Source organism: Narcine bancroftii, chromosome 4 (assembly GCF_036971445.1).
Source record: "Narcine bancroftii isolate sNarBan1 chromosome 4, sNarBan1.hap1, whole genome shotgun sequence".
Lineage (NCBI taxonomy): Eukaryota > Metazoa > Chordata > Chondrichthyes > Torpediniformes > Narcinidae > Narcine > Narcine bancroftii.
Window position 1 is genome coordinate 37,933,185 of NC_091472.1, and position 26,578 is coordinate 37,959,762.

General features: G+C 38.5%; 2 long non-coding RNA genes across 2 annotated transcripts in view; one reads left to right on the top strand and one right to left on the bottom strand.

Annotated features, from left to right (window-relative positions):
* LOC138759807 (uncharacterized) lies at positions 1–12,580 on the top strand. Its single transcript, XR_011355101.1, has 4 exons — positions 1–120; positions 6,667–6,752; positions 10,822–10,906; positions 12,436–12,580. It is a non-coding gene; the product is annotated as an uncharacterized lncRNA (long non-coding RNA).
* Positions 11,126–26,578, bottom strand: part of LOC138759808 (uncharacterized) — an 18,731-nt gene continuing 3,278 nt past the window's right edge. Inside the window, exon 3 of the long non-coding RNA XR_011355102.1 lies at positions 11,126–11,445. This is a non-coding gene — a long non-coding RNA (uncharacterized lncRNA). The remainder of the gene's footprint in view (positions 11,446–26,578) is intronic.

The following is a 26,578-nucleotide window of genomic DNA, read 5'->3' on the forward strand; positions in this document are numbered from 1 at the left end:
GGCGAGGGAGAGGACAATTGAAGCCCTGACAAAAGTTTTCAAATCTTCCATGTTCACAGCAGAGGGGCCCCATGGCTGGAGGGTGACAGATGTGGTACTTTATTCAAGAAGGCCACCAAGGTAATTATAGGCTGGAGTGTTTAACATCAGTGCAAGGGAATATATTGGAAGATTTTCTGAGGGACAGGATTAATCTGCACTTGGAAAAGCAGGGGTTGATCAGTGAGCGTAAGCATGACATTATTAAGGGAATTTAATGTCTGACTAATTTGATTGAATTTTTCCAGGAGGTAATTGTGAAGTGGATGAGAGCAGAACCTAACTGGATTTCAGTGAGGGCTTTGATGAGTTCCCACATGGGAAAATGATCAAAAAGGTTTGAGTCCATGAAATACAATGCAATTGAGAAAATTGGATTGAAAATTAATGGTGGTAAGAGACAGATGGCGATGATTGAAGTTGTTTTTATGATTTGAAGCCTGTGGCCACAGGGAGCAGTGCCACAACCCTTGCTATTTGAGGTACACATTAATGATCTGGATATATGTACAGAAGGCATGACAAGTAATTTTGCAGATATTCTGAAGATTGGCAATATCAATAGTGAGTTCCTGATTTGAGAATGATATTGATGAGTTGGAAAGGTGGGCAGAGTGATGACACGTGGACTTTATTCTCGAAAATGTGAGGTAATCATGTTGGAAGAATGAATAAAATGAGAATGTATACAATGAGTAGGAAAACCCAAGAAGGCACTGAGAAACAGAGTGACTTGGCTGCATGAGTCTAAGGACTGCTAAAAGAACCAGAATACAGAATACAAATTACGTAAAGTTTATGATCATCTGATTGTACAAGTACAACCCGACGAAATGGTGTTCTCTGGTCTTTGGTGCAAAGTATACAGACACACAACCAGACATAACACACATACAGTCAAACAAAACATATGCAGGCCAAGTATTCATATACAGGCACTTCCTGGGTTAGGAATGAGATCCATTCCTAAATCAATCTTTAAGTCGAATTTGTAGGTAAGTTGGAACAGGTACATTCAGCTCCTATTTAGTATCAGTTAGTCAAATGTTCATCTTAGCATATAGTACTGTATATATTTTTACCTTTCTATTCATATAAAACACTTAAGAAAGACTTCCAAATACACTAAAACATCTTAAACATAATAATACAGGACCTAATAATAAAAGTATCCACATATAGTACTGAACTGAAAAAAGAGAGCCTGTGTGTCTGTGTATGTGTGTACTGTAAAAAAAAATTAGAGAAACAGTTCTTAAAACAGTTGAGATAGAGAAAAAAGAAAAAAGATCATGATTAAAAGTTAACATTTACTCTCATTCCATCAATGTCTTTTATACCAGAAGGGGAATTTGTGAGGTAACATTGTGGTAACATTAATAATTGGATGATGCAGCAGAAGATGATGGAGAGATGGCTACTGTTAAAGATGATGGGCCTGGCGTTGGAGAGGATGGACCTAAAGCTGAAGAGTCAGGGTTTAATTCTGCTGCTGGAGAGGTGGAGTTTATTACTGGAGTCAATTTCTTGATATTGGCATCAAGGAAGGTTTGTACAGAGCTTTTCTTTTTCTCATCATCAATGGCCTTGCAGCAGCTGAGGCCCTCAGTAACTGTACGGTAAACTTTGGTGAACCTCTCTGTATTAAGATCTTGCTCCTCTAGCTTTGTCATTACTCCTTCAATGAGACAAAATGTTTCAGTTAATTATTTCATCAAAAACCTTTTCAGTTCTGGAGTTTTTAGATCCTAGTCTTCTTCCTCAGATGCTATCATCTGCTGCTCTAGTTCCATAAGGTCTTCATTGGTCATTAATTCAGCATGGGAGTCAAGTAACTCTACAACCTCATTTTAACTTGTGTCTAACTGCAGTTGATTACCAATATCAACCACAGCTTGCCTGGCTTTGGTGATGTCATCAGGGGTAAACGTCTGAAAAGCATACGCAAATTGGGGGCACAATTTGTTCCACACTCCTTTCATATTTGACTGTTTCACTTCATCCCAAGGATCAGCAATATTTTTGATGACATCATAGATGTTATAGTTCCTCCAGAACTCTACCTTAAGCTCATCACATCATCTTGGATAGCCCTGATTGCTTGTCAGAAGGTCCATCATAAATGATAGGCCTTAAAGGAGGCTATGACTCCCTGATCCATTGGCTAAAATAGCAATAAGGTTTTGGGGCGGTGGGGGGTGGAATATGACCTTTACATTGGGGGTGAAGGTCATTACAAGTGCTTGGATGTCTGGGCGCATTGTCAAGCAGAAGAAAATCTTGAAAGGAATTTTCTTACCTAAGCAATAATGTTCAACAGCAGGGACAAAATGGTTCAAGAACCGATCTTCAAAGATGGCAATTGTAACCCAAGCCTTTGCATTTTCTTTCCAAATAATAGGAAGAGATGTCTTAATGATACGGCAAACTGCCCTCATATTTAGGGAGTGATACACAAGCAAAAGCTTGAGCTTGAAATCCAAGCAGTAACGTTAGCCTATCCTTTAATACCTTATGCCCTGATGCACTTTTTTCCTCTTTCAAAATGTAGTTCCTTTCAGGCAATTTTTTTCCCAAATAAGCCAGTCTACGTTAAACATTTGGTCTGGCAAATAACCTTCCTCCTCAACAATCTTTTTCAAGATTTCAGGAAAATTACTCACACCACTTACATCAGCACTCACTGCTTCACCTTGCACTTTAATATTATGCGAATTTGCCCTCACTTTGAAATGAATGGACCAACCCCAACTCACAATAAATTCTTCATCTGACTTAAAATGGTGGAAGGCATTCTTCTTCCTCGAGCTGTTGAACCGCTGAAGCTGTGAGTAGTCCATTCGTAAGTCTGAGTTGTGCATAAGTCAAGACATTCTAAACCCGGGGACTTACTGTAGACTCATAAATAAATAAATATTGCTTCATAAAGATGAGAGTCTCGGAGGTTAGTGGGAGCAGTTCCTTTGCTTGTTCAACATTCTCACTGCCCATGGGGAAAAAGCTGTTCCTCAGCCTGGTGGTGCTGGCTCTGATCCTCCTATATTTCTTTCCTGTTGGGAGCAACTGAAAGATGTGTAGGGTGGAAGAAATCCTCAATTATTTTACATGCCCTCTTCAATCCATGATCCTGGGAGATCACATCAAAGGGAGGGGGGGTGGTGGAGGAAGGGAGACTCCAGTGATCCTCTCTGCCATTCTTATGGACCTGTGGATTGACATCCAGTCCACTTCTCTGCAGCAACTGTACCACATTCTGATGAAGCCAGCCAGAAGGCTCATAATAGATATCTTTGTAGAAGGTTGACATGACAGTAGCTGGTAGCCTTGTTCGCTTCATTCATCTCAGGAAATGCAGCAGCTGTTGTGCCTTCCTGACAAGTGTGGAGATGTTGTGTGTTCACAACAGGTCACTAGTAAAATGAACTCAAAATAACTTGGTACGCTTTTACTCTCTCCACTAGAGAGTTGTTGATATGTAGTGAAGGGTGGTGGTTCCTGGTCCTTTTGGAATCCTCCTTCACCTTAACCACATTAAGAATTGGGTTGTTATTCTCACACCACATCTCAAGATTTTCCACCTTTTCTCTGTAGTGCAACTCCCTGTTGTTGCTGATCAGGCCAACTATTGTTGTGTCATCTGCAAATTTGATTATACTGTTGGACCTGGATCTGGAGATCCTGTTGTGGTCTGTAGTGCGAACAGGAACAGGCTGAACACACAAGCCCATGGTGCACCAGTGCTCCGCGTGAGGGTACTCATCGATCTGCTGCCAACCCAGACAGACTGTGGTCTTTCCATTAGGAAGTCCAGAATCCATTTACAGAAAGAAGCAGGATAGTTGGCTACATTAGCTTGAGAACATAATTTAGAGCAGGGAAATTATGTCACAACTTAAATCAATAGTTCAGTGGCAGCTGGAGTATTATTTGAAAGACTGGTCACCATAAAATAGAAAGAATGGGAATGGACTGGCAACAATATTGAGAAATGTATGATTGTACATTTTGGAAGAAGAAATAAACAGCCAGATTATTATTATTATTTAGATGGGTGGAATTCGTTGCCACATACAGCTGTGGAGGCCCGATCATTTGGGGAGTTTAAGGAGGAGATTGATAGGTATATAATTAGTCAAGGGATCAAGGGATATGGGGAAAAGGCTGGAAATTGGAACAAGATGTGAGAATGGTTTAGCTCATGGTGGCGTGGCAGAGCAGACTGGATAGGCCAAATGCCCTACTTCTGTTCCCTTTTCTTGTGATTAGGGTGGTGGATATTCATCAGGATGTTTCCTGAATTGGAATATTTTGTTTTGAGTGGAGACTGGACAAGATTCATTTGTTTCCTTTGGACCTCAGAAAATGGAAACATGGCCCAAAATGAGAAGGAGCATAGATAGAGAAACGTTTCCCCTTAGCAGTGGCTTTGTGTTTAGAGGTAGAATATTTATGGGGGATTTAAGGGGGAAATCGCCCAGAGGGCGGTTGCAATCCGGAAAGCATTAACGTTCCGAAGGACAGGCAGCATCCATGAGGTTAAAGTTTCGGGTACGACACCAATCAATCTCAGTTTTTCTTTTATTTCAGTTCTACAGGCTGTTTGCTTTTACATGCAAGTGATCTTATAGTTGAGCACGTTAAACGCCACGGCATAGAAATCTATTCGCCGACTGCTAGTGCTGGGAAATGGTATACATACAATTGATAGCCGATGGGCTGAAGGGCCTGGTTCCGACCAATGTGGCTATGACCAGAAAATCCACGCTATTAGCTCCCGTTCATAGCGTTAACCCTGATCTCGGTATCACCGGTTACTCACGTTGCTGCTCACTGTACATTCCACCTGCCTGGATACACTGTAAACCAAAAGTTACCAGACCCACCGCCTTCCCATCCATTCCCCGTGCCTTTGCTCGGAAGTAATCTGATCTCGTCCTTTGGTCTCCTTCGCTTGAGAAAAGATCCATGTGTTTCCGGAGCTGGACTACATGTCTCCTTCCATGGGTCGGAATACGACAATCGACATATATATGTGTACAGATTCCTGCACATTTAGCGTTTGGCCCTTCCATCCAGTGGTTTTTACGCAATCCCGGCAATAATTTTGGGTGCATTTTATTGAGAAGGTAGAAGGCGAGAGGAATGTCATTGTACCACTCGGCTCCCATGAAAACATGAGGTTTTCAATTTGGTTCAGTAGCTCTCTTTTATGTGTTTTTGGTTACCTGCAACTATATTCAGTCACCACTCATAAACAAACGCGGTGCAAGTGGGTCCCAATTCTCAGTGGATTCCGGGTTCTTGGGTCTTCCGACAATTTCTTCCCATCATCTCGGCCTTCCTGCATTTATTTGTTTCCGTTGCTGGAGATAGTTATCCATTATGTCATTATGGGAAGGAGAAAGGAACAGAACAGAGGGTCGTGTTTTCCGACACGAAGTGGCTCCAATGGAGTGCAAATGCCTGCAGCAATAAATTGGGCCGCGGGCCTGTTTGGCTATTGTTTCGTGTTGGTATGGACTAAACGCATTCGATGTCATATTCTGAGTTTTTTTAGTTTTGAGGGCACACTGCATTTTGTGCTTTCAAGTTCTTGCTATGATGCTAGGTTCGAACGGATAGCAGACCATTTATCCTTCATATTCTGCATTAATCCATTAGTCAGAGCTTTTACCCCTTTGTCTAATGGCCACTTTATTTATACTGAACTAACTTCTAGACTACTCACGCAAGGGACGGGGAAAGTCAATACATTAAGACCGTGAGCATTTTGTTTTTGATAATTCCATCATTTAACTAAAAGACTGGCCGACAAAATATTCACTGTAAATTCAAACACATTAAGCTTGGAGGAAGGCGATCTGGACTGCTGGATGATAATTAATGTTAAATGTTTTACCGATGTATTATCAGAATGTGCAAGCATTGTGTCTGGAAACTGAGGTTCATAGCAGCCAACGTTTGTAAATGTATGATTTTCGAGTTAGAAATTGGGCATCGAAAATTCATTAATTTACTGAAGGGGAGCTCAATACCTACTCCTGGTGTTTGCCATCAGCCCAATTATTTGAATATTTATAATTGTTGTGGTAGATACCTTTGTGCTTTTCCCCAGAAATTATGCAGAAATATTTAATCCATATTGAAAGCATGTTCTAGGGCAGTGGTCCACGTTTTCATGGCGTTTAATATAAGGACGTTGTCATGGGTGCATTGCATAATAATGTATTGTGATTCGTTGATATTGCTGGCTGTCACACGTTGATTGCACCACTTTGAACATAGAACAGTACAGCACAGGCCCTTCGGTCCACGATATTGTAAAAAGTAGAAATGGTGGAGGAACTCATCAGGTCTTGCAATGGACATTGGAGATCAATAGAATTCTACAGACTTCCGTGTTTCTTCCCACTATGTTGTGCTGATCTTTATAAACCAACTCAACAATCTAAACCTTCCTTACCTCAGAACCATAACCCACCTTTTTTCTTGCTTGCCTACGAGTCTTTTAAATGCCTCTATTGCACCAGCCTCCACCACCATTCCTGGCAATGCATTAATATTATTTATTACAAATATTCCGCCAATAATTACTCCGGTAATTAATTTATTAATTTATTTCCTTAGTGTCTCCATGTTCCCATCCACAACTAGTTCTGGCCTGGAAGTATATTGCCATTCTTTCATACTGGTGCTAATTTCGCAGTTGAAAGGTATGGAGCTGACTGGAGTAGATTCACAAATGCATATCAGCAATGATCTAATTGAATATTACAATTCCAAATGTCTATATTTTCTCTGCTTTAACAAAATTTTCTTATTTGAATATGACAACAACATTATTTTACCGTGACAATATATTGCCAAGAGTGGCTGTATTATGTCCCAATTTGATGCACGACCAGATCTAATATATGGGGTCTATTCATGGTTTATTGTGGGTTCACCTTGTCAGGTTCCAGCTCAAATCCCAAATGTGAACTTGTTAATCCAATTACTGGAGAAAAAGTAGGATTTTTCATCTTTGTTCCCCCCCCCCCCCCCCCCTCATTGGTGGACTTTAGCCAAGGATAAAGGGATATCAATGATGAAGACCAGATATCGACTGAATGTGTAACCTTTTTTGGAGATCCAGGATTTAAAACTGGTACACCAGCCTTTGCTCTCTGGGTCAGACTAGTGTGAAAAAGGATTACTACCACTGACTGGTAATTAATTCTGGATGCAGGTATCTGACGGGTCGTTGGCTCAATAGACCATATTACAGCATCTACACATCAGGATATCAAATGGGGATCAAATCATGTACCTTCTAAATCTGGAACGGAAATTATCCCTGAGGGCTAGATATAAATTATTCATTTGAAGTCAGCCCAATATTTTAAAACCATATATCCAGTCTTCATTCTCAAGTTTGTCTGAAGCTTATCACTTTATGACTTGGAATCAGGAATATAACTACTGGGCAAGTGATGAACTATATACTGATGCAATTAGATGACTATTTCTCAATTCATTATTTGGTGACCAATATTCCACTGACTAATTGGAAGTTTGGAAAGGCCAATAGGCCACTAACTATTACATTTGAATAATTACTGGATGACTTGATGTGATATTATAACAAGTAAGTATAGTCAGAACTATGCCTTATCACATTTTTAATCAGGTAATAATGGACAGGTTCTTCTAGAATGAAATAATACATTACTGGAAAACAAAAGTATCAAGTAATACTTTCTTTGGTGATTTTTGTTAAAATATTGTCCTTTACCACATTCCATATTATTCTATGATAGCATTATATTTATAGATTGGTGGCATGTTACAAGAGACAACAGGTGCATTTTGTCAGGTTTTTTTAAAAAACATTCCTTATAATAGCCCAGATACATCATCAAACACCAACAAGATGGCCAGGAAATCAAACTTGGGTCCTGTCACAGTTTGAGACCACACTGTTATGTATTGGAACCAATTTCACTAGATCACAGAAGATCTATTTTCTGATTCTGTATTATTGTGCAGTGTCCATGTTTTGTCCTCTGTAACACGCTGCCTAGAATATAAAATGTTTTACTTTTTAAATATTGCAGATTTGACAATTAATGAAAGCAACCTATAAATTGTAATAGATAAGTATAGGCCTCACACTAAGAAGATCGCTTCCTGAACATTATACCCGTATGCTTTGTCACACCTAACCATGCTGTAGCTCAGCGGTAAGATATAGGCTCTGTTATCTGTGTGTTGTAAAGCACTGCCTAGCAAAACATGAGTCAGTGTCACAGATAGTGTTATTTACAATGTCACATGATCATATATACCGCCAAGCAATTATACCAGGGTTTGATGGCAAAACAGTTTACTCTGTTGAGTTTGGCTAAGTGGACTAAATAAAACGCAAGAGTGCGAGAATTTAATTTTCCGGCCCTGACCGATATCATTCACAACGATGTTGTCATTCCATCCAGTGTTGTCAACATGTAGAAATATTGCTGCACTGCTTTCTTTTAAAGCTATGCTTTAGGTGGGACAATGGCACATTTTGTGGTTAAAAAAAACCCCAGCCATTTAGTTACCCCTAACGGGGAGGGGAACAGGGGGTTTTCTAAGTTTAAACATTGGAAGCCAGGTAACTATTTATATTCTTAATAAAAAAAAACGTTGTTCCGTTTCATAAAACCTGAAATTAGCAGAAGATGAAAGAAAAACAATATCGGAATGAAGTTCTATCTTGCTTGATGATGCAATGATTTTTGTTATCCTGTTTGGCAAGAGCTCACAAAAGGAAAACAAACATTCGGGGTGGCTCATGGCATCGTCGGGAGAAAGCTGCAGCCAAGACGCTGAGTACATCCCTTGCGGGAAGGAAGTGGATGCTGAAGAAGGAAAACAAAAGATGGCAGCCGCTCTGACCGCTGCTTGAACCAGACCTCGTCGCCACCAGCTGCTTCCCAGAACTTCCCATTACCTTTCCGTGACACTTCACCCTCCTCTTTCAATAGCAAACGCCAATTTGTTCACTTAATTAAAACGTAAAGACCAATTCACCCTAGACCCATCTCTCATGTAACTTATGTAAATCTTTTTTAAGACTATGCAACCCATAGCCATTCAATTCGTCGATCTTCTGTGATTCGACCCGTTATGTTAGTTGCATTCACAGCTTTGTTTTTCTTTTTTTCTTTCCCTAAACCCCACGTTTCCAGGGCAGGCAGGGGCTTGCTTTGCACGGAAATCCAAAACATGGCTCAAAAAAAAACCCCAAATCCTTTAATTACTGTAGTCTATTTACACGGCAACATGGTTTGGTGAAACATTTGGAAATATAGCGAACTCATGAGAATGTAGGCTTTGTGCAGGGCGAGGAAAGCGAAGTACACCGCATCTGCCGTCCTCACATGTTTAAACAGTAGCTTCAGTTGTTAGCCACAATACATTGGATCATGAGAGGTCTCGGACGACTTGTTTTATTGTTTACCAAAGAAATCAAACTTGGTCAAGTTGTCACCGCACTATCAATGGCTGCTTATGTTTGGAAGAAGCATTGCACAACGCATCAGAACCAGAGCATATGATCTTCTGTTGACGTGAATCGTAGAAAACAAGATGAGGAGAATTAAAGATAAGTTGCTTGGATTTGGGTTCAGTTTAATTAAAATGTTAGATAAATTTTATTGAACCATCACTGATACACGATAAAAATTGGCGTTGGAAACAAGACAGATTATTAAAGGTAGGAATTGCACTGCTCTGTTTCCGAAATCACACAATGCAGAACATGATATGTTTTGCCGATCGGCGAAAGCTACTTCTGAAAAGAAACTTTTAAAAATGCGAACGGTTGACCAGATAAGGTACTGATTTAGAGTCCCCAGTCATCCCCAAATATTTGCTCAAATATTTGCATCAATTCACCGACATCATCAAATAACTATTGCAATCAGACATTGGGAAACTCATTAAATTCATTAAAATTAATGAACGAATAGAGAGGCTGTTGCAAACAGCTGTTCTCGATACATATTTTATATCACAATCAGATAAAGCGTCTATGCACCGTTTAATAATTTAAAAAAATTTAAAAATCCAGTATAGGCAACTGGCTAATATTAGTTTGGAAAGCAAAACACGTACATCTTTCTCTTATAGTAATAGGTAAATAAGCTTTCAGGCTGGCATACCTGATTACATTTTATTTAAAAACTCGTTTGACCCCAACATGTCGTTTCCCCTGTACTTTATTTTGCTTCGGGTTTGTTTTCGTATTTTGGTTTACAAGTATTATAAATGTGTTTATTGTCTGTTTGAATTTTCTACGCAATGCATTTAATTATATGAATGGTCTGGATTTCAATAAAATTCAATAGAACTGAGATGTTAATGACGCAATATTTCCCCGATCAAATTTATAGCAGATAATATTTTCCCAATAAGTCGACTTCAAATAAAAAAAAATACAGTAATAGGAGGTATCTCAAACTGAGTCTTTAATTCTCTGCACCCCTTTGTCGGCCTTATTTGTAAAGCCTTTTAAAAATTTAATGTTACAAGCACCTATCTCAGATAGGTGGATGGATAATTGTTTGGGGAAATCGATCGATATTTGTCATAACGATTAAATCATTAAAGTTTATTCAAAGAGTTTGAAAATGAGCAATGATTAAAAATAGCATACTACTTTAATATCTTTGATCTATAAATTTCGCGACAAAGGTTAGAATTGTGCGCGAAGTTGATTAAACGCTCAAAACGTTATATTTTATTTTACATTTACAGTGAAATCAATAAGGAAACACCCCTAACTTATGAAAGCTGTTTTACCTAGCGTTCGTGCAGATTATTCATGAAACCAACATGTCGTGTAAGTCAGATGTCGTCGATTGCGTACTTATGGATTCTGAGTCCCAAACAAATACTTCGCGAATCTAGCGAAAATCAATAAAAACAAACACTGAAGGTGCTGTAAATCAAAAAATAAAAACGGAGAGTGTCGGAAAGACCCAGCAAGTAAGGCCGCATCAGACATTTTCATTTTATGTGTCTATTCAGATTTGAATTTGGTATGTTTCTGCCCGTTGCGAAGCCATTCAAAAACTCCTATCTATCTTTCTATGTCTCTTCCTTTCACACTCAACCTATCTCTCTGCCTGTCTACCCATCAATCTATCTATCATTACCCTAAACAGTCGACTCTTTGGGATGGGCAGTGAAAGTTTCTGGTGCAGAGGAACTTCATGATTCAGAATGAAACCTGGGGTTAGTCTACAACATAAAGTAGGGCTTGCACAAACGCGATCATAACGTCAAAAAGTCGAGACCTTCCGGCTTTCGTGAGTTTGGAATCAAAACTTCAGCCATTTTTTTCTTTTGTTCCTGTGTTTCCTGGCGGTAATCCCTTTTCTGAAATAAAGACATTCGACAATTGAAAAGACGCTGCGAGTCTTATTAGCTTTTTCTGAATCAAAAATAATGAGAAACATCAGAAAAAGACCTTCTATAGATAAGTCTTTTGGGTTTTTTTTTAACTTTATTTAAGTTCGCTTCTTGTGGCCGGCAAACAAAATATAAACAATTTCGTCCCTCTTGCACTGTTACTAGTACGTTGGACTATGTATTAAGAACGAAAATTAATAAAGATGTGAGTTAGAATATTTTTAAAAAGCCATTTTCAAAGAGTTACAATCTGCATGTTATGTTTAATAAGTTCAAGAAGGAATTTGTTTACAGCAACGAGCCTAATTTGTTGATTTTGCAGTGACCGAATTTCACCTAGCACGCCTCGCCCCACCTCTCTTGCACAAACATTCCGAATCAATTTGTTTTCAGTTTGACAGTTTCCACGGCTCTTCTTCTGGAGGGAAGTCATACAGGAATTAGACAAAGCCTTTTCACTCAAAAGTGCCCCCCCCCCCCCAAATATCTAGGAAGACAACATCGAATAGTTGTCGAATTAATTAATTAAAGGAGGATGGGTTCGTGTTTATTTGTGACAATCACTACTTATTTTTCTATGTCATATTGATCATACTAGAAAGGCACGATCAACTAAAATTCAAGTAAACAGTAACCTCGGAGGCAGTTTCATATTCCCGTAGCCATGAAAGCAAAAGAGAAAATTTACCTATTTGTCTATGAGATTTGGGATCTCATAGATTTTAAATGTACAACTTTTACCAAACAGACCAATTTCAACTAGCGTGTACTTTGTTCAACAAACCTGCAGACATGTACAAGGTGCATTTGGGTATTAGCTAAGTCACGCGGCATAACCTAAATATTATAAACTAAGAGCAAGCGGGTGAATAGATTGACAGGATCCATGCTTATAGTAATTTCATTAGAATTGTTCCAGTCAATTGAGTGACAGAAGTGTTTTCTGTTTTATTTCAGAATATCATCATCTGCAGTAGTTCGATTTCAATATCCTGGAAACTCCGCAGTTTACATTGGTGCAATAACGTTCATTTTTCTGCGCATTTGCCACTGTCCAGCATTTGTATATTTATGGCATTTAATTAGAAATGTAATCAAAACATTTCTGCGGTTTATTCTTCTGTCAATTACTTAAGTAAGGCAGCACAACAATTTATAAAGATGGATCACTTGTTCACAATATATCTGTATATTGTGTTAGCAGGAATAGACTATTATAGAATAGTAAAAGATGTAGCATATTATAGGAGAATAATTGGGGGTATTTCTAAAGGTGACAGATTAAATGGCGTTATATAAGGAATATTAATATGTAGGAATCATTAAGCCTTTGCTCAAAGTTCGATCAAGAGTATGGAACAAAAATGGAAAATTACAGGCATTGGTTTGGAGAAATATTATTTAATGATCAACCAACGTAAACTGGCTTTAATCACCATGCTGTTCTGTATGGGTGCGATTACTAGTTTAACAGACGGTAGTGTTATCTGCAGTTAAATAATCTAAGTAATTCAATATAATGAAAATAAAGCGATCGAATAACAGTGGCGGTCTTTAGCTCAAGATTTCAGTCGTGTCAGATCCTCCATTTGGTTCCAAAGCTGCTTGGTGATGGACAAATGTATGCAAATCTTCACTGCCACTCACTGTACATAGTTGTAACAAGGTTTACTGTCCGCTTCTCTTAGTTGCAATCCCTTACAATAACATGTGCTGTATTGATACGTTTTACAGATGCTGGTGAAATCTAAAGACTTCACAGTTCATTTTTGGAAAGTGGGGAAATTTTAAAGACGTTTACTGTCGATAATTTTATAGCTCCGAAGAAAACGGTGTCGATTTAGCCAGTTGGATTATCTGAATGCTTTTTTTTCTCAATGAAGGTGATAGATCGAGAAAAATCCCAGTCACATCCACTTCAAATGGTTTAATTTCCTGGTTAAACTTTTGTGTATCGTGACTGCAAATTGACCTGTTGCGGTTTTAAAGTTTGGGTATGTCTTTCAGCACAGAGACATAAAAACTTTGTTGCAGTTTCTAAACCTTGCGATACTGCAAAGGGGTGGGGGTTACGAACACGCAGAGAAAATAACTAATTAAATGAGTTTTAAACGCGCCGTTTCCCCTTCCGCTGCCTCCCTGTACACTGTACACTGGTGATTTTCAATAACCACTCAGTACAGTAATCGCCAACAAGCTCATGGTTGAGATGCAGTGCTTTTAAAGCTACCTTTGGCACCGATCAGGGGAGTACAGTATATTGTTCTTGTCACGGTGCTGCTGTTCTCTCGTCTCAGGCTTCAGGCGCCCTTAACCGTATTGATTATGGCAGACAAACCGGGGAAAAGACGTTGCTCATTCGTGAATAACAAGTTCAGCGAATGATGTATTTGTGCCATTATCCTGTAAGTTAATCGAGTAAAATATATTTTCCGAAATATCAAGATCTATTCATAGAAGAGGGCCGTTGTATTTGTGTCTGACCCTCAATTATAGCAGCCACGATCAGTAGACACTTCACATTTGTAGGAGAGAGAGAGAGAGAGAGAGAGAGAGAGAGTGTGTGTGTGTGTGTGTGTTCGTGCGCGCGAGCGCAAGTATGTATCCGTTTCTATGCTTGCATCACAGGATTTGTTTGTCTGTGCATCTGACTAAGGTCCCAGTCTTTGAGCATTTAGTGTAGCATATAGTGTGTGTGTGTGTGTGTGTGTGTGTGTGTGTGTGTGTGTGCGTAATACGTGCCCTAGTGTGTGCGTCAGTCTCCGCGTATGTCTGTTTCAGTCCCTGAGTGTATATGTTACGTAAATGTTTATGTTATGTCTCAGCTTCAGCTGGTTATTAATGCCAGTGTGTCTGTGTCCCACTGTCCGTGTATGTATATACATCTTTCTCGGTGACGACGTGATTGTCACGCTGGGGTTTTCTATTCCATTTATTCACATTTATATTTTCAGCCTACTGCCGATGCTGAGCAGGTATAAGAATAAAATTATACAGATGAAACATCTTTCCACAAAGGTTGCAAAGCAACTAACTGGACCCAGCTGACTAAATCCATTCTGGAAGGGCTGTACATTTTAAACAAAATTAAGCCACTAACGCTTTCAAGGATGTGTTCATATTAGGAATCACGTCATGAGCTGTGTAGCCTGTTGCTTGGTTTGTGGTTTATTCAATATGAATTAATGTCCAAAAGATGGACATATAAAGTGCATAAGTCAGATCAGCCACAACTTGGACTATAAAAAGTGGAACACCATCGCGCCCTCCCATCACTATACATTTTGCAAACCTTGAAATCTTAGTGATTATCTTGTATTAATAAATGATAGATGCATTTTATGTCAAAGGAATTAGTTGTTTGTTTTCAAATTAATTGAACAAAACAAATGAACGCGGTTTATAATTGATTGTAATGTAGCCTTCCATTAAAAAGAATTATACAATTTAATTACCGGCAGGGATTCCCAAAAAAATATCAATTAATTCTAAATGTGCATGGCTTGAAGCAAGGATGAGCTGGCGAACCTAGATTCTTTACAGTGACCGTAATTCCGATTGAAGTAATGTGAAGTGTTAGCATTAAGATAATAGCTTATGTGGAGAGGGGTCGATTTTTTTTTTGGTGGAGAAGACTCGTTTGTCATTCTCACACGGCATTAAGGGGACTGTAAGGTAGGGAGTCCTATACAGCACATAATATAATGTCGCTGTTCTGTGTCTTTTCATATTTTGATCCTTTCTGGGTGTTTTTTTTGTTTATTCCTAAATGCATTCTTAAATGAGGGAGAAGCAATGCAACAGGTGAGGAGACAGACGATGAGTATGAGTGTAAATGAAAATTGTGACCGAGAAAGGACACGGAACGGAAGGAATGAGCACGTAAGAGTCTGCAAAGTCTGAATAAGATTGAGTGCTGAAAAAAAGAAATTTCAGATGGTGTATAAGATGAAGAACAAAAGTGTCCGAGGTAAACAAGGCGAACTTGAATGTGAAAGAGAGAAGTTACAGCATTGAAAGTAAGAGGACAAGCAAAAGAACAGTGGAGCAAGGGTAGTCCGTGAGTTTAAGTGCGAGGAAATCAGAAATGGAGAGAGAAAGAATTAGTTAACTGAACGGACAACAGTCTACTCTCTCATCGAACCTAGCTGTGGCCAGATTAAGCATGATGAAGAGAATTAAAATTAATGGCAAAAATATTGAAATAAAATATTTTCAATAAACCTTAAATAGAAGTAAGTTGGCAGCTGAAGTTTTTTTGCTAGGTTCAGTTCCTTCTTGAATGGTTATTTCGTTGATTCAGCCCTGTTCTTAATTATTTAACTTCTTTACGAACTTTGAAAACGTTAAGCATTTTATACACCACCCCACACTTTATGAATAAATTATGAATTATGCACAAATTATTGGTGAACAACAATATGGATTGAAATGAACTTTGAATTGTCGCCAAACTTTGACAGCATGGTAACATCTAAAATTAGCTCTTCACGAAGTTAATGAAGTTATTGTTAAATTACGCCATTCAGTGCAACTTTATTCACATTTAGCTATTTCTATACATTTCTATAACAGACTAGATCGCTTTTTATTTAGATTACTTTATATGCGTCCATATGTCTGATGTCGTAATATGTTCGTGATTACGTTTTGCGAGTTTGAATAACCTAGCACCGGTAATTAACAGTGGTGAAAGACTTCAAAACGTCAAACTTCAAATATCATTCGTTGGACAGATCAGGAACAGCTTTTGATTATATTTGTAATTTCATTGATGGATGTGATTCCCAAAGTAATCTTATTTCTATAAATTCAAGTTTACACATTTTTGTCGCTTTTTGCTGATCAGAAGGTACCAAATTTGGTTCACATTAGCTTTGAGGTTTGTGCAGTTGCTTGCTGGCGCAAAATTTACAGGTGTTCCGTTTTGGGGAGAAAGGAGGGTTGGAGTTCGCAGGAGAGTGCGGGTCGGGAGCTGGTGCCTTGAGGAGACGGAGCTTCAAAACTCCAATGTTAAGGGCAGCGTCCTCTGCAGGTGACTGAGGACATATCTTTCCTGTTAAACCCAAACTCCAACCAAAAGAAACCAAATCATACTCTTCCGCAGAGTAACAAGGTTCTTCGGTTGTCAGTAAAGCCACGGGAACGTATTTCTTTTAGCATTTAAAATGCCACAGCAGTTATCAGTATATGCACACTTTTTCTCAAGTCGATTTATAAATTAATCTATCTGGATGACTGACGTTTTCATACTCAGAACCCGCAACATATCTATTTATGGGCTTGCCTCTGTCCACTATTCACTCCTCAACACTTAATACCCAGAATTGTTTTAGATGAGAGAAGCGAAGGCACAAGAATGCTCTGCCAAAAATCTCAGATGCGGGTGGCGGATTGGATTTGAATGATAAAATGGGTGATTCTGTACAGTGGGAGAGTGACAGATAAAAGGAGTTTTATTCGCTTACTTCTCGGCAGAATCTGGCCATTTAGTTTAAGCGCAGGACTGTAATATTAATGACTGTAATTATTAACAGCAATTACTCTGGAAGTTCTAAACAGGGATTACAAGAGAAACTGTTACACCTAAATCTTGCACCATTACTCGGCGATGAAATATCTCCGTAGGGTACTTACTAGACCTCTGGAAGGGTGATTCATATCTATTCATATAAGCAGAGAATGTATAGAAGTTTAAGTGTATTCTCAGCAATCACTTCTGGCAGAGATTGCTGTTCGGTGCTATTCAATAAGTAGTCGCGTTACATTTCCAGCTCAGCATTTTACATCAATCAGGTTATAAAGAGGGTGAACAACTTCTAATGACAGTTGTGTTCGCATTTTGGAGCACAGTAAGGTATCCGAGAGTTATGATGATTGTGTTTGTGTGTTGAGTGTGCTTCGTTCTTCTTTGCTATCTGTTATTTGTTCTATATACCATGATAACAGCACAAGAATGACGTCCTGTGTCTCATGTTTACTTTGTGTGTTCGTTGTATGTATTCGCGGTCTTCTCTTGCTTTGTGCCTAGTCTTTATTAAATATGCCATTCTGCCTCATGTCTTTCCTCCACTCTGAAGTGGCGCATCATTATTTCCATTCCCTTTACCTTTGCACTTTCACCTATTGCCATTTCAATCGTTTTCGAATAGTCATTTCAATAACATTTTAAATGCTCTTTCTCTGAGGCGTTTCATCTCATTACAATCAGCCGTGTGCAAATATTCTTCGGAATACCTTCTTTCCTGAGTTACTGGATTTTGAATATAAATATAATGAGTGTATGGCCATAATTTAAACATCATGTGATGCAAAACACCAAAGTCTGCAGATACCGTGGTTGAAGTAAAAACTCAGCATGTCAAACAATTATATAGCAAAGATAAAGATACAAAAGCAATGTTTCGAGCTTGAGTCTTTCATCTAGGTATGAACAAGATGGTGGGGGAGGTGATCAGTTTGTGTATATTTTTGGTAAGTTGCATGTTTTACATTTATACTCCATTTGTTCGTCAGTATCATGTAGCACTAAAGATGCTGGTGGTCAATTTTGCCTGTGCCGGCATGCCTTCAAACTTTGGATTAACATTGACACCGACATCTGCGTAAATGTCTTTCACTGCATGTCTGAACATTAAACTGTTTTATCGAAGTGATCTTTGTCTTTGGTCGTTTTGCAAACGTTTTAATCATAGACCGCGTCGATATTCTATTTCTAAGGTGGCCAGAAATGTAAACTATAACATCCGAAGATATGGGAGTGAAATCATATTCACGAAAACTTATTGTACCTTTTATTGCGTAATATTTATTTGTGAAAGTACATTATTATTGTTTGATGTACATCTTTTTGTGTTTTTGTGGAACTATCCTTCTGGTTTTGTTTTTTTTTAATCATATTAATATATTGGGTTTACTTACTCCCCTGATCATAAAGCACTGTGTAAACTTTCGGGGACAAGGAAGGGACAATGTAAATATATATATAATTTTTTTTAAACTTTTTTAGGTGACGTTTTACCCCCAACAGGTATGGTGCTACTAAACTAGGGAATGCCAAGGTGCTTCTTTTCAATCTACAACCACAGCCATGCGTGTATATTATTTGTTGTTAACAGGAGGATGCCTTTCCTTCCTTCGAGGTTGCACCGTCTCAGTATTCTAATTCTCTCCCTGTACACCTTGACGTCTTTTGGGCCCAGAAATATGTGTTGCTAAAATTGTTCATTCTGAAAAGAAGGAAAGTGCTCCTTCAGGATTCCAACGAAGAAGAACTGAAGCTTTACTGAGGACTATAAGATGTAGCAAATTCATTCGCAACCATGATGTTCAAAAGACGGGCGGAGATGAGTAATGTGTTGCAATTTATAACATCTTGTGATTGGAAGCATAAGGCCTATAGACCTCACATATACGTCTGAATGTAGGCCCGAATGTATTTACCCCCCAAAAAATGACATGAACGGCGTTTGAAAAACAACACACTCTGTGTTACCAATAAAATGTTTAAAAATACATTGCAACACTTCTTCAGCGCCATCCCCTCTAAACACTTTTGCCACACTTGTTTCGAATTAATTCGCAAATCGTGATAGGTTGTTAATTAAACGATAAATACATGTGTACATGTTCGGCACAATCATAAAATGGGGATTTCCGGCCTCTTGGAGTATTGCCATGGACATATCTGAAGAAAAGATATTACTACTAGTGGATTGCCTAACGGAAACTCAAACAACCGATCAAAGACAAGCTAAACCTTATGCAAATATCAATTTCTGGATAGCTAAAGTAGAAGATCAATCAAATATTCATACAATAGTTATCTATCTATCTGTCTGTCTGTCTATCTATCTATCTATCTATGTATGCTTCGCCCCTCTGCCTGAATCTGTCCACCCAACCACCGAATGCACCAATAGCCTAATCACATTTGGAAGTGCCAAGAAAAAAAAATTGTATCCATCTGTAATTGAGTTTTTAACCCATGGAAAAGATTAAATATTATTTAACGTATATGTTTCCATGTACATTGACTTACATACGAGGAGATCGATGTGGAAATGCAATGTAATTCCAATGAATTATAGTTTAAAATATGAAAAAAACATGGCTGCACAAGTGGATATAGTGGTGAAGAAGGCATAAGACATACTATCACGCGTGAGGACATCCAATATAAAACTTGGCAAATCATGTTACAGCTGTGTAAAACTTTAGTTAAGCCACATTGGAAGTGGGCTTTTGTGCCGTTCTGCTCGCCATATTTTCAGAAATGGTGGTGGTGGTGGGGGGGGGGGGGGGGTGGTCGGTTGGAGAGGGTGTAGAGAGGCTCGATATGATGTTGACTAGAATAGAGAGCAGTAGCTATGAAGAGAAATTGTATAAATTTGAATTATTTTCGCTGGAGCGATGGAAGCTGGTTTGAAATATCAAATATAAGAAGCCATAGCTTTAAGGTGAGAAAAGAAGAGATTGTGGGAGACTTTCATTAACAAAGATAGTGGCAGGTGCCTGGAACGATCGGTCTAGGGACAGTGGTGGAAGCAGATAGGATTGAGACGTCCAGGGAGCATTTAAGCAGACAAATTAACCCGCAAGGGGTATCGGGATGTGAACCTTGTGCAAGCAGGTGGACTAAATTCGCATCGTGGTTGGCATAGACATAGTGGGCCGAAAGGCCTTTTTTGGCTTTGCTGTGCTGGATTGTTCTATTCCTCTATCATCACGTGGTGTATTGCCCTTTAATCTCGCGTAATATTGGCATCTCGTGGAAAACTGGTGAGATCGTTTAATATTCCACCCGTGTTTTACTCCGATATAATTAGCAGAGAAAGTATCTCCGCAAAAAGAATGCATAATATTTGATATTACGACGGCAAAAATGTAGCAAGGTCTTCATTATTTACGCATAATAAACATTTTTTTTTAAAATAGCTACGTTGCTTATCTCAAAGTCCGATTTGTGAAGATTATGATAATAATCATGTTTAGATTGGAGGGCAATCAGGAACATTTGGGAAATCGCTCCGCGGGATCAGAATTTGGCTTATTACTATTTTGTTACAAAATACGCGATCGGAATTTCTTTTGGAAATTGGGGATGATACATTGAATGGATGACGACTCACGAAGAGTTCATAAAACAAAGCGGTACATTCGAACAGCAATGGAGTCAGTCAAGCGCAGAGAACCTCACTTCACGCATACATCCACCAAGAGCAAAATTCGCAAAACAATAGAGAATACATTGCCTATTTGAGCAATAATGTCAATTATGCAAATTTGGACAATTGTTATTGGTAAAGCGACTTGAATCTGGATATTATCTTGTTAAGTCCAAGAGTGTACAAAATGTGTTGGTGCAAGTCTTTGATTTTCATGCCATGCCACCGAAGTGGTATTTGCGCTCACTACAAATGTCCCTGGCATCTGCGGGGTATATAGATAATACTAAGAAAGAATTCAAGATAAAATCATATAAAATAAAGGAAGAAGACATTAGAAACTTCTTGGAGTAAAATACAAGGAAGGCGGATACCGTAAAAACACAATGTTGCTGAAACTCAGCAGGTCAAACTTCATAGAGCAAAGGTTAAGATTTCGGGCTTGGCGGCTGCGTACATTTTTCTCATACCTTGATGAAGGGCTCAAGGCCGAAACGTTGGTTATGTATCTTTACCTTTGCTCTATAAAGTAAACCTACTGAGTTTCACCAACATTGTGTTTTTTTTAAGAAAGTTATTGTTTGGCCACTTGAATTGGCAATGGACATAGAACACTGTGAGGTTAAGCGCGTAGTGGTTAAAACTAGAATCACAACCTACGGTTTGGAAATATGAAAAAAACAAAATAAGGATCAAGGGGGGAAGGATATCAAGATCTAAAACGCTTTTTTTTAAAACGCACATTAGCGAAAAATGTTCTTCCAGTCAAGAGAACACAAAAGTGGTGAAATGAGTGAAGATGGACAAATTGTAACCAATTTTGGATGCCATAAAGGAAGGAACAGAGGTATCTTCGAAAAAAAAAGACAAGAGATATGTAGCGAATCAGCGATCAGAATTTCAAAAAAGGGAAAAAATTAGATTTGACCTGGTATCAATATTATAAATGGAATCCAGTGGCAATATGGAAAGAGCATTTCCACAGTGGGATAATCTAAAAGATCGTTAGAAATCACTAATGCATCTTACTGGAACTGGAGATTTCCTCAGAAAAGGGTCAGAGTGTGCCTTCACCATCACAATAATTGCTTGGGATATTTTTTTAAAAACTTGCATATGTTAAAAGAAAATCAAAGAATTACATGAGAGAATGGAGAATAGCTAAACTTCCATGAATTAGACCGATTTGGGAAAAAGTCATGGGCATTAGTGCAAACAGTTTCAGCGTGGTATATTGTATATTTATGAAAGATTAGTTAATAAGTGTTGATAATGGCAATGAGTTGGGATTTTGTTTCGTTTATAAAAATATTTTGTCTGATATTGGAAAATGACAAGTAGAATTTAATCAAGAGAAGTAATAAAATTTGGGGAAATGGAACTGAATACAGAGATAAATAAAAAAATGGGAGAATATTGAGTAAAGTGTAGGAACAAAGCGACCACATGTCCTAGAGTAGCAAGCAGGTAAACAAGGTGGTTACAGTGCCATGGAGGATGTGTTTCTTTATTAGCCAACCCATAGGACAATATACAACTGACTGCAGTATATGTCCATGTATATATTTACACGGATCCCGAGAGGACTAATCGAGAAATTTGCAATTATCAGAAGATATGGGATTGTTTGCTGTGGAACAAAAAAAAGAATGAAGATATACTTGGCGAGATGTAAATATTTATGGACGGCCGAGGTAGATTTGGATTTGAAGTAATCACGAAAAAATTAATGGGAAGATGAAGATTTATTTTTACCTAAATGGTGTATGGAATTTAATCATGTTAGAAGTAAATACAATCATCGTGTTCAAAGACAACTTGAATATGCCCATGGCCTCCTAAACCCGGGCACTAACAATGGAAATTGCCCAAGTTGAGGAAATCCTTTTCCCTCCAGCATGAACATAATGGACCGAGTGGACCCCCTTCCGGGCCATGATTTTTCTTTGATCCAATAGTTTCATACCTAGTATTTTATAATTGAAAGAGATATAGTCAAGATAGATAGATAAATAGATGTTTTGTCAGTCAACTGAAAAGGAAATATAGTTCATCTAATCAACAACCAACTAAAGCACATAAACATATAACCTTTTAACAAATCATTCTCTAAACTATTTTCTCCATTTGAATTTTGAGTTGGCAATGACTTTGATTCATTTGATAATTGTACAAATGGAGGTGTATTCCATGGTGAACCCCTTATTTGTCTTTGCGTTGCAACATGCAACGTATCATATATACCCCAATGTGTTTGTAGATCTATGGCGAATGATGGGACTACTGGTAGCCACCAGATTTAGAATACCGTCAACTCTGTACAGATAAAATGATACTGTTACATCGTTTCAAGTCTGAGTCTAACTGGTAAAAAGTTTCAATAAATTAGAAAAATAAGTTAATTGATTGGACTTATTTTATATAGAAATTGAGGACGAGAAGTGGAATAGAAAAACAATTGACCCTTTCATCTACTAATCAGAACAAGGACATCTTCGTGAAAGGTCTGAAAGTTCAAACCTGCAGCAATATCACACTGAATACATTCGACTGAGACTCGGCACCAGCTCTATATTTAACACTGATCATACTGATGGAACAACATTTCATTATAAAACAATAAACAAATCTGTGCAACTTGTTGATCGTCTTTTCATGTACATTGAGAATGATTCGTGGTAAAATGGGAAATGAAAGAAGAAGAAATAAATTTGCTGACACCATCGCGCCCTTCTGATCATACGGATGAATGCTGAACATCCATGGCTTCCCTGTGACTTATAGCGTGTTTACCTGATGTTCTTCTGTCTGCTGAAAAACACACAAATGCTGGAGAAACTCAGCAGGTCAAACAGTGCCTTTATGTAGCAAAGGTGATGAAGGGGTCCAGCCCGAAACGTTGGTGATATATCTTCACCTTTGCTACATAAAGGCACTGTTTGACCTGCTGCGTTTCTCCAGCATTTGTGTGGGTTTTTTTTCTCTCACTTATCCACGGTGTCTACAGAATCCTGTGTTTTACCCCTTCTTCTATCTGCTGATAGGTCGTGAACATTGAAATAAATAAACAAGTTTTAATCCCGCTGAACCCTGGATGAATAATAACTTGCACACTAGAATATTAGTTCCAAAGTGAAGTCGCTCCTATTCCAAATGTTAGACGGCCAAGATACACAATCTCTCCCCACCCACACTCTCCCACACACACACACACACACACACACACACACACACACACACACACACACACACACACACACACACACACACACACACACTCCCTTGAAATTATCCGTCATTGCTTGATTTCATCAAACGTATACTCAAACTACAGTGCAAATACTGTAATGAAAAGCAACAGCCTATGCAGTTGAGTATCAGGTCCATATATTATTACGGTTAGTTATTACAACAATCTATATGGCATATATGGTTAAATCAGTCAGCAGTGTGAAAATAGTCTGCCTCCTCGTGTTACTGATTAAGTAATCGTTGGACAAATCAACAGTCCTTCAAATCTTTCAACATGTCGCTATATAAGAGTACTAATTTACACAAGAATGCAATGAGAATCGACAAACAATTGTTATGAGAATACTGCTGCTGTAGAAAGTGAAATATAATTAGTTCAATGCTTGTCATAATTCGTCATAAAAGTACCTGGCAACCATTGTAAACAAAACACGCGGTTTCAGTTTTCCATTGTTTAGATTTTAAAACTGTTAAATTGATAGAAAAAGCAATGAGAGGGTAGGTTACCATTTCTCAATTTCTGTCATTATAGAACGTTTATCTTTTCTAATTTCATACAGGTAGTAAATACAGTGGATTGTGCTTAATACCGGTGCTCAGGCGAAGACTAATCATTGGGATAAATTGCCGAAGCTGATTTAACTCATTTGTGCTTCATTTGGATTTTATATCAAAGCGGGTAATTCATTCGACACGTTTGAATCCGTCCTCTCTGGCTTTTGAATGAAATCCAGCCCGTGCATTGGAAAACAGTTTGAAAAGATCATGATGTTATTATTTTAATTCTATGCTGTCACACAGACTTTTGATTCCTAACTGGCACCTGTAACTAAACAATAGTTGTAACCATAACAATAACGTATTATTCCATCGATCTGTTCATATTCAAACAGTAACAGTTCTCCACTTCAGTTTTATTCACAAGTCCTTCCTTTCCACACACAGGGCAGATGAGAGCATTGGTGCACCACAGTTCCGAGGTTTCTGAGAAAACTTTGCAGGACTTTAATCTCAGTGTTGTTAAGCACATTTTTTCCTTTATAGTCGACGATATAGTTGGTAATAATTTTGAAGAATTTGAAAAAGCCAACATTATTTTCGCAAGGTCCATTAATAGCCGTGGTAAGAAATTGTCATGTGATTAGCCATACATTAACATCTTTCCTAATTTCTTCACGAAAAATTCCTGTAAGGTTCTTGTGGTGTGAATATGCCGATTATTGGTTAAATAAAGTTTTATGCTCCTTCAGCGGAAACATAAGGTTAAACTTTGAGTATATTGCTACATTTTTTTGGAGAAGTATATTGCCCCAAAAATCCAAAGACGGAGATCCTGCCTTCTCATTTATGTATTAAGTATTAATATTATTATTTAGTGAAGTGGCACGATAATCCTCTGGCGTTAAAACCTTGCGCTTGACTGACTCATCTGTTGAGTGCAATGCAGGCGATGGAAATCAATGTATCTGCTGCAGGCTAGGCTAATGGATTAGAATTAGTCTATAGTGTCGAGTGTTCGATAGCATGGGGGATGGTGATTCCTTTGCCAGGATTGTGTAGCCCCCGTTTATCTATAACAAGCTGTCCGTAATCCAAATAAAGTAATCATCACCGGTGTGTAAAGTTCCGGCAGCATTATTTCCTTACAGTAAGGAGGTCGTTCTCACGCGCACAACTTAATGAAGACGCTTAGCGAGTGAAACGGGAACGGATTTGGCAAATTGTTCTTTCACTATCTGTCAGAGGCTTTTTGGAATAAAACAACATTAAAAGGAACCTTTTATCCTCGTTTCGCTCTCCCTCGGGGAGCACTATACATTTGTTTCGAATAATTTACTTTAAGATTTCAAAAGACTAATTGATTTTTAAGTGCTAACTCAGTGGGGGGAAAGCACAATGCCATACGCCAAAAGCAAGCAATTGGCAATCGAAAGGTTGCCTGAATTTCATAGCAATCGAGCATTTTTATTCGGGAGAACTCAAGATGGGCATCTGCTTTGGGCCGCTCGAGGGACCGATTATGTAGAAGCAGTTAAGTCAACTTTTTTTGACTAAAGCAGATTGAAATGTCAAGCCGACTGACCAATGAGCCATGATAGCACCATATGATATTATATTGTGTTGAACTGGATTCAGTGCTTTTATTCATGTAACTAATTCGTTTTGACACATACACACATAACCCAGTAGCAGGAAGCCCGGCCTTCACCCTTCACCCTCTTCTCTTCCCAGCAATCTCACTACCATCCCCATTCCCTCCCCCACCATCCATCACCACAAAAACGCGGCTACATTTCCTGAGCTTGGACTCACAGCTTTGTTCAATTCATTAGAAGTAACGAGTTGACATAAGTAAATCTACGTTAAGGCGCCTTTATTTCTTGTCTATAGGCGGCCTCATTAAATATCGCTAACAAGGCGTGCAAATCTCCTGACTGGACAGATTCCGTGTAACGCTCTGCCCCTTGCAGGATATACATTTAACGAAGGCCACAGGAAAAGTGACAGGCAAGAATTTGCAAATTCCCCAAGAGTGAAAGTTTTTCAACCCATCATTTGATACCTGTTCCCACTCTCGTCACAAACTGCGCATTCACTTCTGCGAAACAGAGGTTGATTGTAAACACATTACGATTGTAAAAGCAAACTTCTCCTTCCATCTATCTGAATATCATTGTCTT